Below are 15,988 nucleotides of genomic sequence, written 5' to 3'. Positions count from 1 at the left end.
TTTCTCCTTTTCACAATCACATCTGTCTGTCCTTTGTCCCAAAACACAGAAAAGTTTTCACTCCTGTTCTAAAGAAAATATATTCGTCTGGAGTTTTTGGCTTTTCCTAAACAACATCAGATTTTTATGATCATCAGGCCTCATTATTCTGACTAAAGTAGAGAGACCTGGTTGGTGAATACATCAGAGTTTTATTAGCAGAGATGGCTCCAGGTGTGCCTTGGATTAAGAGCAGCAGAGAAGATGACTGGAGGAGTAGCATGGCTGTGATATTTATCCAAACTCAATAAATCTTTCATGCAAACTTGGACTACTTATCAAGTTTATCTGGATCATTTCTTTTTCCTCTGTATTAATGCTTTGATGCAAAGGGAATACTATTTCTGCACATTTCCCTAAACTGGGAATTACTGTTTCATGAACTACAAAGCTTTTAAAAGCACATTTCTGCCTATTTCCCCGTCCTCCATTGTAAAGATGTCATGGTAGATGTGAGTAAGGATTTGGAAAACAAACACAGGTTAAGAAACACAAGTTCTTGAAAATCACTGATGATACGCAAAAGTTTGGCTGCTTTAATATGTAATTAGTATCTCCTGAATAAGCCCTGTGGATCAAAAGATTAACACCTCCTCCCTAAAGCACATTACTGCATAGTCTAAAAATTGAATCAATTTGTATCTATTAATGTGGTGGGCGTATCCTGACTGGAGTCCAGGTACCCACTAAAAACAGCCTTATCACTTCCTTCCTCAACTGGAAAGGGAGAGAAAATATAATTAAAGGATGGTGGGTTAAGGTAAAGACAGGCAGAGACCATTCACCAATCACTGTCATGGGCTCAACTTGGGGAAATCAGTTGAATTTATTACTAATCAAATCAGAGTAGGACAATGAGAAATAAAACCAAATCTTAAAAAGTACTTTTCCTCCACACATCCCTTCTTCCTGATCTTAACTTTACTCCTGATTTTCTCTACAACCTCCCCTGCAATGGTGCAGGGGGACAGGGAACGGCGGTTGTGGTCAGATCATCAACCATTGTTTCTGCCACTCCTTCCTCCTCAGGGGGAGGCCTCCTCACATACTTCACCTGCCCCAGTATGGGGTCCCTCCCATAGGATACAGTTCTCCATGAACTCCAATGTGAGTCCTTCCCATGGGCTGCAATTCTTCACAGCCTGCTCCAGCGTGGGTCCCTTCCACTGGGTAAAGTCCTTCAGGAACAGACTTCTCTAGGTTGTTCTCCCCCACAGGGTCAAAGTCTTGCCAGCGAATATGCTCCACTGTGGACTCCTCTCTCTCCATGGGTACACAGGTCCTGCCAGCAGCCTGCTCCAGCACAGGCTTCCCACACAGTCACAGCCTCCTTCAGTCACATCAGTCTGCTCCAGGTGGATCTCTGCTCCACCGTGGACCTCCATGAGCTGCAGGGCACAGCTGCCTCACCATGGATTTCACCACGGGCTGCAGGGGAATCTCTGCTCTGGTACCTGGAGAGCCTCCTGCCCCTCCTTCTTCATTGATCTTGGCGTCTGCAAGGTTGTTTCTCACACATTCTCACTCCTATCCCTGACAGCAGTTGCTGCTACACAGCAACTTTTTCCCCATTCTTAAATATGTTATTCCACAGGCACTACCACCATCACCTCTTGCACCCAGCTGGCATTGGCTCTATTGGACACAGGGGAAGCTTCTAGCAATTTCTCACTGAAGCCATCCCTGTAGGCCTCCTGCCACCAAAATCTTGCCATGCAAACACAATACTATTAGGTTGGTGATCTCTGACAATCCTACTTCAGTAGAAAGTCCCAATATGAGCTCCTGAAATTTTTAATCTCCTAGATATAGCAATGCCAATGTTGATAATGATTGGTATTGCTTCAGACACATTGTTTAATTATGATTATAGGACAAGAGCAAGGATATCACCTAGCTAACTTTTTACTTGTTACCATGCTCTTAAAAGCTGAAGATCTGGAAACATTTACTCATCAAATATGTTTTTCCGCAATTCCATCTGTGAGGTCTCTTCAATCTGATGAAAAGAAGACTTATTTTGATTGCTTTTCTTTAGAAGCCTTTTGATTTTTTTTTTTTTTTTTTTTTTTTTTTTTTTTTTAAGGGTCCTTCAAGGTTGCACAAGAGGTTGTACAATTGCCTCTTCAGGAATCCAGCACTGTTTCCTCTTGTTTATCTCATACTGGTGTTTCTGAGAGTGTTAGTCAGAAGATGTGGACTCTTCTGATTGTTTAAAGATGGTAACTTCACTGAGTTTCTCTCTCAGCCAACAAATAGGTAACTACATCAGCTTCTAGATATTGACTCTTGTAACATCCAGGTCACTCTGGGACCAACAGTGGTAGTGATCACAGAAGCTAAGCATTAGAGATATTTTGGTAGGACAGTCCCTAAACTCTATAATTCTTTCTGTCATCCAGTCCAAAATACCCACATTGTGTTACACAGGTATGTGTACTCGGACTATCCTGAGGACAAGGACATGTGCACAGAGAACTGGATGCTTTATATTTTCTTTTCTTTTGGAGTTTCAGGGATGCTATTAAATTTGTATTTGGTTTGTAATATGTGGCATATTTTGTAATATGTAATCAATATTTTTTTATGGAAGCTAAAATCAGTAAAAAAGTACCTATGATGGGGAAGTTCATTCCTCCTGTAAATAAAGTACAAATAAAAGTAGCCTAAATCTATAGAGTATTCCCAGTAGGATGATGATGTTACCAAGGCATCATATACATTGAGCAATGATTGATTTTATTCTGCTTCATTTTGCCCACTGAAAAAACAGTGAATCTCATAAAAGTGAGAGAGAAATGGATAAAATAAATAAACCAGGAACAAGAAAGCTGGAAATATTAAAATGCATGTTAGATCAATGTTTAAGGAGATAGAGTTTACGGAACCTTTCTCAACTATATATGACTATGAAGGGCTCTTAAATGTTGGATGATGTTTCAATATCTGTAAAATGTCTTTATTATTTATATAGTAATTCTACAGACAAGTCAATATCAGTATATTTCTGGGATGTATGACTCCCAAACATCAAACAAAGCTGTATACCATTTAGGAAGAAGGATAATCATCCACGTCAATAATATTTTATTTAGCAACATATACCAGTAAGGAAAAATGTATTGTATTTGATCTGTCTTTCAGGTTTATATGCCCTTGTATATTTGAGACAACAGTAGAAGAAAATCCTGTCATGTTTAGTTTCATGACTCTGTAGAATTGAAATCAGGTGTCAGCACAAAAGCTTGTAAGTTACAGTATAAAGTTCTAATAAAATGGAGGAAGAACAGCAAGTTATTTGATACTGATATTTCATACAATCATAGAATGGTTTGGGTTGGAAGGGACATTGATTGTCATCTAGTTTCAAGCCCTCTACCATGGACAGGAACACCCTCCACTAGATCAGGTTGCTCAAAGCCCTGTCCAATCTGGCCTTGAACATTTCCAGGGAGCGATCATTCTCTGGGAAACCTGTTCTAGTGCTTCACCACCTTCACATTAAAAAACTTCTTCCTTTCATCTAATCTAAATCTGCCCTTTTTCAGTTTAAAACCATTACCCCTCATCCTATCACCACTACACTCCCTGAAGAAGGCGTCCTCTCCATCTTTCCTGAAAGGCTGCTATAAGGTCTTCCCAGAGACTTCTCTTCTCCAGGATGAACAATCCCAACTCTCTCAGCCTATCCTTATAAGAGAGGTGCTCCACTCCCCTGATCATCTGCATGGCCCTCCTCTAGAGCCACTCCAGCAAGTCCATGTTCTTCTTATGCTGGGGGCTCCAGAGCTGAACACAGGACTTCAGGTGGGTTCTCACAACAGTGGAGCAGAGGAGAAGAATCACCTCCCTCGACCTCCTGGCCACGGTTCTCTTAATGCAGCCCAGAATACAGTTGGCTTTCTGGGCTGCAAGTGCACATTGCTGGCTCATAGTCAGTTTTCCATCCACTACTACTCCCAAGTACTTCTCTCCAGGGCTGCTCTCAATCCACTCATTGCCCAGCCTGTATTTGTGCTTGGGATTGCCTTGACCCAAAGTTCAGGACCTACTACTTAGCCTTGTTGAACTTCATGTGGTTTGCACAGGCCCACCTCTCCAGCCTGTCCAGGTCCCTCTGGATGGCATCTCCCTTCCCTCCAGCATGTTGACCACACCACACAGCTTGGTGTTATTGGCAAACTTGCTGAGGGTGCACTCAATCCCACCATCCATGTCACCACCAAAGCTGTTAAACAGCTCAAGACCCAGTACTGACTACTGAGGAATGTCACTTGTCACTGCTTTCTAGTTGGACACCAACCCTTTGAGTGAGATCATCCAACCAATTATTTATGTGCTGAATGGTCCATGCATTGAATCTATGTCTCTCCAATTTAGAGACAAGGATGTCATGTGGGACAATGTCAAATGCTTTGCGCAATTCCAGGTAGATGACGTTGATTGCTCTTCCCTTATCCACCAATGCTATAATCCCATTGTAGAAGGCCACCAAATTTGTCAGGCATGATTTGCCTTTAGTGAAGCTATGTTGGCTGTCAAAAATCACCTCCTTATTTTCCATGTGCCCTAGTATCGTTTTCAGTGGGATTTGCTTTTTGATCTTACTGAGCACAGAGGTAAGACTGACTGGCCTGTAGTTCCCTGGATCTTTCTTTTATCACTTTTTGAAAGTGGGGGTTATTTTTCCCCTTTTCCAGTCTTCAGGAACTTCAGTGGACTTCCACGATTTCTTAGATATAATGGATAGTGTCTTAGTCAATTCATCCTCCAGTTCCTTCAGGACTTTCAGATGCATCTCATCAGGTCCCACCGACTTGTATAACTTCTTATTTATTGTACCTGTTCCTGTTCTCTAGAGATATCAAATAGTGTCATTAAAGAAGGAAAACCTGACACTATTTCAAAACCTGGTTTAGTTCTTGCATGTCAAAAGAAATGACCCAACTATTTAATTAAAGTGGTTAACCATTTTGAAATAACAAATTGATTCTCTTTTATCCTAAGAAGTCCAGATAATATTACATCTATATATGTTACTCAACTTTTACATATAACAAAAGGTGGATTTTCATTAGAAAAAAGTAAAACATTGTTTCCAATATTAATATATGTCCTCCACCAAAGTATTAATGTAAGATAAAACTTTTTTTAGGAGTGCACTTCTATTTATAATGGCTCCTGAAGAGACATACTTTACTCAGGGTGAGGACTACAGTTTTAAGCGACACTTTTTTTATTAAATATCATCCTTCCCATAGGGTGAATGTACAAAATTTAGACTTTTATTCAGGACCTGTAATGGATTGCCCTCAAATGGGAGAAATAGACTTGTCCCCGTCCACAGCAACAGGATAATTAATCAGCTAGGACCTCCAGCTGTAACACATAATGACAGGAAACTAAAAATAATCTAGAATGCAGAAGGCTTCTCAGAGTCACCCAGGTAATGAAACAATTTTTTTTGTTGTTATTTTTTTCCATCCTGAAGGATCATGGAAACTGTGCTGAATGGTAGTACAAGTGAGGAAGATCGACTGGCCTATGCTAAAATAGTTCTATTGTCTATTGTACTTTCAGCTGGTGATGTTTTAGTTTGCAAGCAAAACTGATCTGTACGTACTGCTCTTTTAGTCTTTACAGTTCCTCTTATTTCTGTCTTGAAGAGTCTTTAATTACCCTGATGTGAATTACTATGCTTTTGGATGACAAGAGCGTGTCTGTTCCAGGCCTCTTTCTGCTATACCTCTGTGCTATGTACAGCATTTAGAGAATCCCTTAAACCCTGGAAGTGCATAAAGGTTCAAATAAAGCCTGAAATGTGTGTTGGACTTCATCACCTTTCATCTCATATTTTAAAAATTTCTGCAAATTCTTTTCACAATATCTTAAAATTTTGTACTCTGGCCCACTATGCTCCATCCTTTTCCCTCACTATCATGAGACCTTTGCATGTAAGGAGCCATTCTTCTGTGTTCATCAGTACTTTAATAGGTGTCTGCAGAGGAAAAGTGACTCAGCTAGATTTTACTGATTTTTTTCATGTTTATATGTATCTCTTGACATTTTCCTTTAAAATACAGGGAAGAAACTCTTCAATAAAGTGCCCAACAACAAAATTAGAAGTAAATCAATATCAATAAAGTGATACATATTACTAAATTATAGCTGACTTTTTTCAAAGAAAAATATTAAACTGACTGCATTAATAATCTCTTTGAAAATACAGAAGTTAGATGTCATGGAGAGGTGTTTCAAAAATTAATGGACATGTGCAATCAAAACACCGGTTTTAACAGATTTTTCAACAGAGGTGATTACTTTGTAAAAAATTGTAATAAGTATAAAACTGTTGTGGTTTAACTGCAGCTGACAACTAAGCACCATGCAGACTCTTGCTCACTCCTCCCAGTGGGATCGTGGAGAGAATCAGAAGAGTTATAGTGAGAAAACCCATGAGTTGAGATAAAGACAGTCTAATAAGTAAAGCAAAAGGCACTCATTTAAGCAAAGGAAAAGAAGCAATTCATTCACTAGTTTCCATCAGGAGGCAGCTGTTCAGCCATCTCCAGGAAAGCAGGGCTCCACCACGTGTAACAGTTATTTGGGAAGACAAATGCCATCACTCCAAACATCCCCCCCTTCCTTCTTCTTCCCCAGCATTTTATGCTGTGCAAGATGTCACATAGTATGGAATATCCAATTGGTTAGTTGGGGTCAGCTGTCCTAGATGTGTCCCCTCCCAACTTTTTGTGCACCCCCAGCCGACCTGCTGATGGAGTGGTGTGGGAAGCAGAAAAGGCCTTGACATTGTGTAAGCACTGGTCAACAAAAATGAAAACATCCCTGAATAAAAACCACTATTTCCAGAGCATAGCCACAACTTCACAGCTACTATGAAGAAAATTAACTCCATCCCAGTGAAAGTCAGCCCCCAAATCTACTGAAAATATCCCCCATTTAACTCACAGCCTGTTGGACTAATGTTAGGATTGCTAGGAAATAAATCCCTACTACTTGTTCTATAATATTAGCCTAAGAAGAGTTAATTCACTGAGAAGTTTTAAAGAATATTCAATAATTCATTGAAATGTAAAATTTATCTGGAAAAATATGTGAGATGACAAAGGTAACCAGAGAATATGAATTTTTTATCCAGAAATATTTATCTTCCAATTTCCTGGTTAAATTGAAATTTCATGCAATTTTAATGGAAAATGTTTGTGGAACCAAAATTACAGAATGTGCTGGTTTTGTGTGTGTGGCAGGGCTTTTTGTTATCAGGGGAGGGGGGTACAATGGTGAGCCCCTATGAGAAGCTTTTCGAAGTTCCCTTGCCTCCAAGTCAGACCTGTTTCTGTGCCAAGGCTGAGACAATTGGTGACAGTGTTTGAGCGTCTGTGATAACATATTTAAGAAGAGAAACCTGGGAGGAGTAGTTGGAGTGGTGAGGAGGAGTTAGGAAGTGGATACCTGTGCAAACACCATGGTCAGTGAAAGAAAAGGGTGGGGGTGGGGGGTGATACACACTCTGGAGCAGAGACTCCCCTGTAGACATGTTGAGAGGGCAGGCTGTGCCCTTGCAGCCCTTGAAGGTTAATGGTGGATCAGATGCCCACCTCCAACCCTTGGAGGACCCCATGCCGGTGCAGATGTTTGTTCCTGAAGAAGGCTGGGACTCTATGGGAAGGGCCCACTACTGTAATTTGACACTGGGAGGATGGCATCATGCAGGAAGAACCCATGCTGGATCAGCTCAGGAAGGACTGTGACCTGTGGGAGGTACTTATATTGGAGAAAGTTCATGGAGCACTGTCTGACATAGGAGTGACTCCACTCTGGAGCAGGGGAAGAATGTGAGGAGTCCTCCCCCTGAGGAGAAAGGAGAAACAAGACTGACCACAGCCCCATCCCTGCCTCCTGAGGAGGAGATAGAGAAATCGGGAGCAAAGCTGAGCCTGGGAAGAATTAAGGTGTGGGCAGAAGGTTTTTAAGAGGTGGTAATACTTTTCACTGTCCTACTCTGTTCTGTTAAGTGTTGTTGCTAGTGTTTGAATTAAATTTATGTTCTATTTTTCTTCTCTGAATGAATTTGTCTTTTGCCCATGACTGTAATGTGTGAGTCATCCCTCTTTGTCCTTATCTCAGTTCCTGAACCTTTTTCATTATTTCCTCCTTCCCAGCACTGGAGGGGAAGGGGGGAGTGAGCAGCTCTGTGGTGCTCAGTTGCCTCTGGGCTCAAACCATGACACAAAATTAAATTGCTTGGTAAAACTGAGGAGAGCATATATTAGTTTTTTAAGGAATGCATGTTTCCAAACAATACTGTTTTGTTTTGTTTTGTTTTGTACTTTTGTATGCTTTTTGATTTTTACACATAAGGTTCAGACATTTGGATGCTTACTTGAACAGGACTGAACCCCTGAAGATTCTGAGACTGCCAATCAAAGTTAGTGACAAAGATTAAAATATAACTAATGAGTACACATTTTTCAGATGTATATGAATTAGAAGAAAAAAATCCCCTAAATTTTTTTTAGTTGCATTCACCCCATCTATAAAGTGGACCTCAGTTGTCAGTCTTTTTTTCTCCGAAACAACAGACAACATACTTGAAAATACTTCTGAATGACTGAATGATGACAAGAATTCACAGAGAATATAGAACTTTTGGGAAAAATTATCAAGTTTATCAGAAATACCTTTTCAAACCCTTCTCCCTCCTTCCACAATTTCCTTCTCCAGTACTACTGAACTTCCAGATTTCCATACTTTCCAATGTGAAATCAAGAAATTGAATTTATAGCAGTTGGAAAATCATCAGACAGACATATGCTTGTGACCTCTGAAATGAGAGACAGTGGACAGAAACTGAAACAGGAGACATTACGTATCAGAATTTAAGAACAACATCACATAAACAGAACAATATCTGCATCCAATATGGAAATTAATAATATTTTTTTATTAAATTCTATTAAAAACTGTAATTTAAAAAGTGTTATTAAAAACTGTAATTAAAACTGTAATTTTTCTTTTCTATACAATTTTTCACTGAAATTGATAAATAGCAGGAGTTACAGAAACTGTTATTAAAAATAACTTTAAGTTTATTAAAACTAAGAAAATAAAGGACACTCATGGTGATAGTGATTCAGGCATTCAGTTAGTGATACTGTTCATATAGAAAGTAAAGGCCCTATCTGGGAGGAAGAAACTTGTTCTTTAGTGTTGCTTTATATTAAATACTATTGGAGTAATCCATGTAAACAGATAAACGTAGTGGTGTGTAATGATTAATTCTGGAGATGTTGAGGGGGGAAGGGTTGGGTATTCAGTCAGATGGTTATTTGTCATCCTAATCTGTAGTCAGTTGTGGAAGACAAGGAATACAGAAAGAGTACGTCACTCGCTCTTAGATCAAGGCTGGTACAACTTGCAGTTACCTTAAAGGAGAACTTTGACTATAAGGAACAATAAGGAAATTTAGATAACACTCCTTTACCCACTTAGTCATTTTAGACAACTGTTGAAAAATGTTAAATCAATGTGATAACTATAGACCAAAAATAGAATAACTGTAGAATGCTTGAGGATTCTGTTGATTTTAACATTGTAAACTTGACAATAAGATCCCTCAGGAAAAGACATGATTTGCTGAAATTGCTGTAAATGTTATCTTTCCATGGCTACTGAGTTTGCGAGGACATCTGTAGAACTGGAAAAAAACCCTTCTGGGCTAAGCAGATATGCCTTATCAGTAAATATATATATATAAAGACAAAAATGGAGGGCAGAAGAGAAAGGGAGAAAAGTATGTGCCTTTCACAGTAAGAAGAGTGTTCAACTTTTGAATTTTACAGAGAAAATGTTTTTAAAAAAAAAAAAAAAAAAAAAAAAAAAAATTTCACACAATTAACTAGTTCTCCATAAATTACAGGTTTGAATGTCTGTTAGAGGAGAACAGAACAATTTTCTAGGGTTTAAAGGCAACCCAAAATTCAGAACAAAGCCCCACTCCCTGGAGTTTAATGGCAACCCAAAACACTTTATCACTCACCTGACAAGCGAGGGCTCTCAACCATCCCGACCCACAGTCCCTCAAGGAGTTTCCTTGGGCAGTGTCCTGACCCAAGGGGAGAGTCCTCGACCACACCATGCTGCTCCGGGGCAAGAGCTCCAAATGTCTCCCCAGAGGACTTCATTTATACCAGACAGAATCTGACCTGTAGTCAATAGCGGCTCCCATTGGCCAAAGACCCCAGTTACTGTGAGGCCCTGAGAAAGGCAGCCAGGAACTGCCACAGCTCAGCAGCCAAGAAGATCTGCTCTCATTGGGCGGGTGCACCTGCCACGATCTTCAAGGTCTTTTCCAACCTAGATGATTCTGTAATTCTGTGAAGAAATTAAAGGGGGAAGAAAAGTATGGAATATACCAAGTGGAAACCTTCCACAGGTAAGTGAGTACAAGTACATTCTCTTGGACTGATCAATCTTTCACAAGCTACAGGCTGAATTTTACCAGTCCCAATGAGATTATTCTGTCCCCATTACTACAGACTGAAGACTTTCTACTTACTCCAGGTCTCAGTGGATTATTTTTTTAGATAGCGTTCATTTATATTATATACTGTGTTCCTGATTGTTGTACTGACCTTTGAATTTGTGTATTCTCATAGAAAGTATGATCTGCAATAAGTTGAAATCGCTCTATTCTTGTAATTATCCTGGCTCTCAAGAGCTTGGATCTTACTTGAATTTTAATCTGTCTGACTGGGGGGAAGTAGGTACACACTTTCTGGGTTTGATGTTGCTTCAGTTCATGGTGTCTACAGACAGTGAACTCCTCTCATAAATAATGTGAAAGCCTTGCCTATGGGCAACTCCAGCTCCATTGAAAGGTGCAGTATTGGCTTCTGCAAGATATAAATGAGCTACCAAGAATCTTAACTTTTGAGAACGTGTGGTGTAATATTGTTCCATTAGAATCTGGGGACAGTAACTTTTGTTACTGTTTGCTTATTTCAGAATATTTTGAAAATGTAAATGAAATGTTACACACGCTATCACAAAACTCATTGGTTTTGCACTTTGAATGTTACTATATTTAATATATGGTCAAACATCCAAGTTCAGGGGATACCCAAGTGCATGCGAAAAAATACATTGATTTTAAACCAAAATTACTAGACTACAACAGACTGTATTGTACTAAAGAAAAAATGGTAAATACAATGGAGTGTTCCTGAAAATTCAGAAAAAAAACATCTAAGTAAATTAAAAGAACAGCTCATGATCTTTAAAATTAAGGCGCTTTTTTTTTTTTTTTTTTTTTTTTTTTTTTTTTTTAATTATCAACTGCAAAAAATTCCTCAGATTCCTATACTGACCATGTTCTTTTTCCAAGGATCCTCAAAGTATATACATAATTTGGTTTGCAAAGCCTTCCACTTCTTTTGGGCACTGTCTTGTTTTTCTTATGTCTTTTAGTTCTTATTCTTATAGCTATTTCTGACAAATACAAATTAGCAACAGCATTACGTTGCACTAGTCAGTTTAGTTAGATGCCAGTCTGCATTTCTTCAGATCCGCTGTCATGTGTCTCTTCAAGATCATCAGAAAGAGATGTTTAGGGAAAAGAAAAAAAAAAAAAAAGAAAAAAAAAAGGAAAAAAAAGAAAGCAAGATTAGCTACTGTTGTAATAAAAGCTAGACAGTTTGTTTCTATAAATCATATATACTTTACAACCTTACAGTAAAATTTCAGATGTGTTTTTTAGAGATCTAGTGTCAAAATCTGAAACATAGTATCAAAGAAATTCTTTACTTCAAGAAGAAGCATGAAAAATGCAATAAATCTGTGTTGCAGAAATTCCATGTCCAGTACAGTCATTTTCTTGCTTATGCTTCCCCTCTACCCCTAACTTTGAGAGGTAGTTGATTATCTCCTAATTTAATAAAATTTATTTCATTGTGTTTTGTACTCACTTTGCTCATTTAAACCAACATCTTTCTTCTTATTTTTATTTTAGAGAACATATATGCTACTCTTAACATTGAAATGAATCTTGCACCTTACTTTGAAACTGTTCTGAATACCAAAATTCTAGGAAAGATTTGATCAATTTAACCTATTCATCTTAAAGGAACTATACACATCAGCATTATGTGAATAAATTGTCATTATCAGCACAATTAATTTTTCTTAATTTCTTGTCTTCCATCCAGGGATGGCACAGTATTCTTTGAGGAGTGAAACAAGGATATACAATTTGGCCTCAATCTTCATTCTGTTATTTAATGAGAGAAATAAACTATGACATCAGCTTCATGATTACTTTCTTTACATGTCTCAGTAAGGCTCACAGCTCTATCAAAAGAAAGAAAAGGTGATAAAAAAATCTAATTTCTGACTCCTTTAATATTATTTAATTATCTAATTTATTTAAGACTTAAGTAATCATGGTATATAAATTACTTTAAAGACACTTAAAACTAGTAACTAACAAAACAAAAAACCTTGTGTTATGCCATATTGCAATAATCATTCCACTCTTAAAACCACAGAAAAAGAGTAAATGTTATCTAAAATAATACCATGAAAATAAAAAAAATTAAACCAATTCAAAGCCAGTAATTAGTTGTTATTATACGCTGTTTCTAATGTGACCAATCAGCAGATGGAAAAAATAGAGAAGAAGAAAAAAATAAGACAAAACTGTAAATGTCATGATATTCTGGGAAGCAAGTATGGTCTGCTTGTAATCTAGCTGAATAATTTTCTTTAATTGTCTTTTCCATTGTGAGTTTTTTCTAATTTTGAGCAAAAATATACAATGATTTTGAACAATTATATGTTCCCTTTGTTCTGTGCCTCTGTTCCTTTATCAGTCTTCAGAAGCTATTGGGAAGCATTCCTATTTTAATCATTACATTTTCAAACAAATTCTTGAGTAAGCAAAGCATGGATCTGACAGAAACAACTATGCCACACAGAAGGATGAATTCTGCCAGACCAGTTCCTAGTGAGAGTGCTTTATCAAGTTCGTGAATATTAATTTATCTAGAATTCTTAATCACGGCCAATTTGAGATATTTTCAGTCATTTAGAGAATTGATGGGAAAAGAGAAAATATTGTCTATTAATAACTTAGAACTTCCAACAGTTACAATATATGCTTAGTAATAGTTCTTGAAGCAGTTTTAATGAAGAGTGAGCATGATTATGTTTGTAGCTGAAGGAAGTGTTATGATGTAGTTTCATTTTTGGGGGCCAAAAGAATCTAATACACTATTAAAACTGAACAAACAAGTTTTAGCAAATGCCTTGTTGTTTACAAGGCATTGTTGCTTTAATTGAGGAAATATCCTCAAACTCTATGTAACTATGACCACAGCTTAAAATAAACAGATAATGTGTGATATTTATGTGGAAGCATTTCTCAAATATTCTTCCTTTTCCCCCTTATGTTAAACCAGAATTCATATATGTTTTGAGAAAATTATCTGTTTCAGATTTGGTGAAAAATAAATGAAATTAGCACATACTTCTCAGGACACTGAAGAGGGAATTTTTAGTATTAAGCACATAACTTTAGACAGTCAATTCATCTTTAAGATTAAGTTTGCAAATTTTGTTGGTGTCTGTGTCTTACATAAATCAATAGCTTACATAAGCATTGAGGAATTTATTCAGGTACCCACATATAAGGATTAGTACTATTGATGATGTCTTAAGACATTCTCCTACATGTTCAGCTGCCACTTCAAAAAGGCATGAGTTTTCTGTAAAACCTTAGTATGTGTTACTTTGGGGCATGACAGCTTGAGATCTGTCCACCTTAGCATCCCTTGCAGATTCAAATTCAGCTGCCTAGAAAGCATATGAAGTTTTCTGAGACCTTCCCATGTTGTTAGTAGACCAGACAGAAGACCTACAGGACACCCACAATGTTCTGGAGGGGCAGCTAGAAGATGGGTGATATACTGTAGAGCACCTAAAATAACCCCAGAAAACTTTGTTTAGGAAACTGAATCAAATCCCACATCCTTATTGCATGGTCATCCACACGACCTAAAGATATCACCATGAAGTCATCTCCATTTAGATGTCATAATCTCAAATGCTATCCTATTCCAAGTACTGAATCTTGAAGTTGAATTAGTTATATATCACATTATGTGCTAGACTGTGCAAGATACAGACTGACATTTCTTTGTTCCAGCAAAGCTCCAGTCCTTCGAGCAGAGATTAAAATGATCACCTTATTGCATTGCTTTGTATTAATGACTGTCCTTATGCCCTGTCAAGAGTTGTCCCACAGCAGTTTTATTTCTTAATAAGAAGAACTGACTCTATAAAGTATTAGAGCCTAACTGGAAAAAATATTCTTTCCATAGGTACTGTGAATAATATTTGCACATATTCAGAAATCATTTAAAATTTCTATTAAATTCTTTAGAATGGCTGAAATCTATGTACTTGTTTTTTTAAATTTTTGCTCCAAGATTTTCTTATTAAGGAATAACATTAATTCTTATCCATTTCCATTCATGCTATGATGGGCCATTGTCAAAGGTGACACTAAAACCACTTTTCTCTATCACTGAGCTCTAAATGTGTTTTGCAAGAAGTGATCATGAAATTGAAATTTTATGTGGGTTTTTTTTTCTAGAAAAAAAAATATTTTCACTCAGAATTAAATGGTGAACTCAAAAATTCAGTACTGAAAATCCTCATTATTTAACTATGAAATACTTATTTACAAAAAAAAAAAATACACTTGTAGGACGTGTTATGTAACAGCAGTTAAACTAATCCAACAATTAAGTTGAATTTGTTGCTAATAGTGGTGGGATACAACTACATTGCAGAACTAACAATTGTATCAGCAGTACAGCATTTGTCTATCTCTTTCTGGCTTGGGAGACAACTGATATCCCCAGCAGTGTCAGTCATGCAGCATGCTATGGATAATGTGCAAATGACATGAATGTCATGGAAATGTGCTTTTCAAGCCAGGACTCTTCTGGCTATCAGACCATTCCAATTTCAGATAAACTTCCAGCCTTATATGCTCTCCAGGCTCCCTCCTTCCTTAGTAATCTCTGTAATAACATAAAGGGCAGCAACAGCCTGTAGAAACTGCAGTTCTGTGCTCTGCACCCACAAAAGCTGAGAAAAGGCAGAAGTTTCCAACTATTACTTTTTTGTTTGTTTGTTTCTTTTGTTTTCTTGTTTGTTTGTTTATTTGTTTGTTTGTTTTCTGGGAAATTTCATGGAAACGTAACTGATAAGAGAGAAAAGTTGCTTTAGGCCACTGAAAATTATGCTGGCTAACTTTAGAGGTGACTAAAAAGGTTCAAGGAAGGTTAAAAGTTCTTGCTTATCCTCTTTGTCTTTGAACTTGTGCATGGTAGAATTTGATAGGCTGTTTCTTCCAGCAAAGTTTGCCAACAAAGCTTTTGGGAGTCATTCCAGCTAAAGGAATGATGTTCAAAAACTGGCAAATTCTCTCTGGCCCTATACACATAATACTTTTAAAAGACCTAATTCTAAGTGAAATTATTTGATGTAAAGGATTTTGCACATCAGAAGTTTAAGGCTTTTCTTGACTTGGAGGAACATTTAGTTTGTCCTAGAGGGAAGAACTTTAATCCATACTGTTAAGCATACCACAATTTTAACTGTTTAAAACTATACATGCAAACCATAGAAAGTCATAGCATAATGAATTTAAAACCCCAAATTTGGACATGGTTCATCTTCTAGACTTGGATGCAAACCATCTATATAATTCAGGCCTCTGCTTCCTCCACAGTGTCCAAATTTTAAATAGTATAAAGGGCATCTTGTGTAGAAGCTTCAATGCAAATCCTCATGTGTCTGCTGGTACCCTGCCCTTTCACTGACATATTGTTCTAGTTTTGCCATTAAAATCTCTAAAAAG

The sequence above is a fragment of the Athene cunicularia genome (assembly GCF_003259725.1).
Source record: "Athene cunicularia isolate RWA chromosome 3 unlocalized genomic scaffold, athCun1 chr3_part1, whole genome shotgun sequence".
In the NCBI taxonomy this organism is placed as follows: Eukaryota; Metazoa; Chordata; class Aves; order Strigiformes; family Strigidae; genus Athene; species Athene cunicularia.
The sequence above is the reverse complement of the archived record's forward strand: the minus strand, read 5'-3'. Positions refer to the sequence as shown.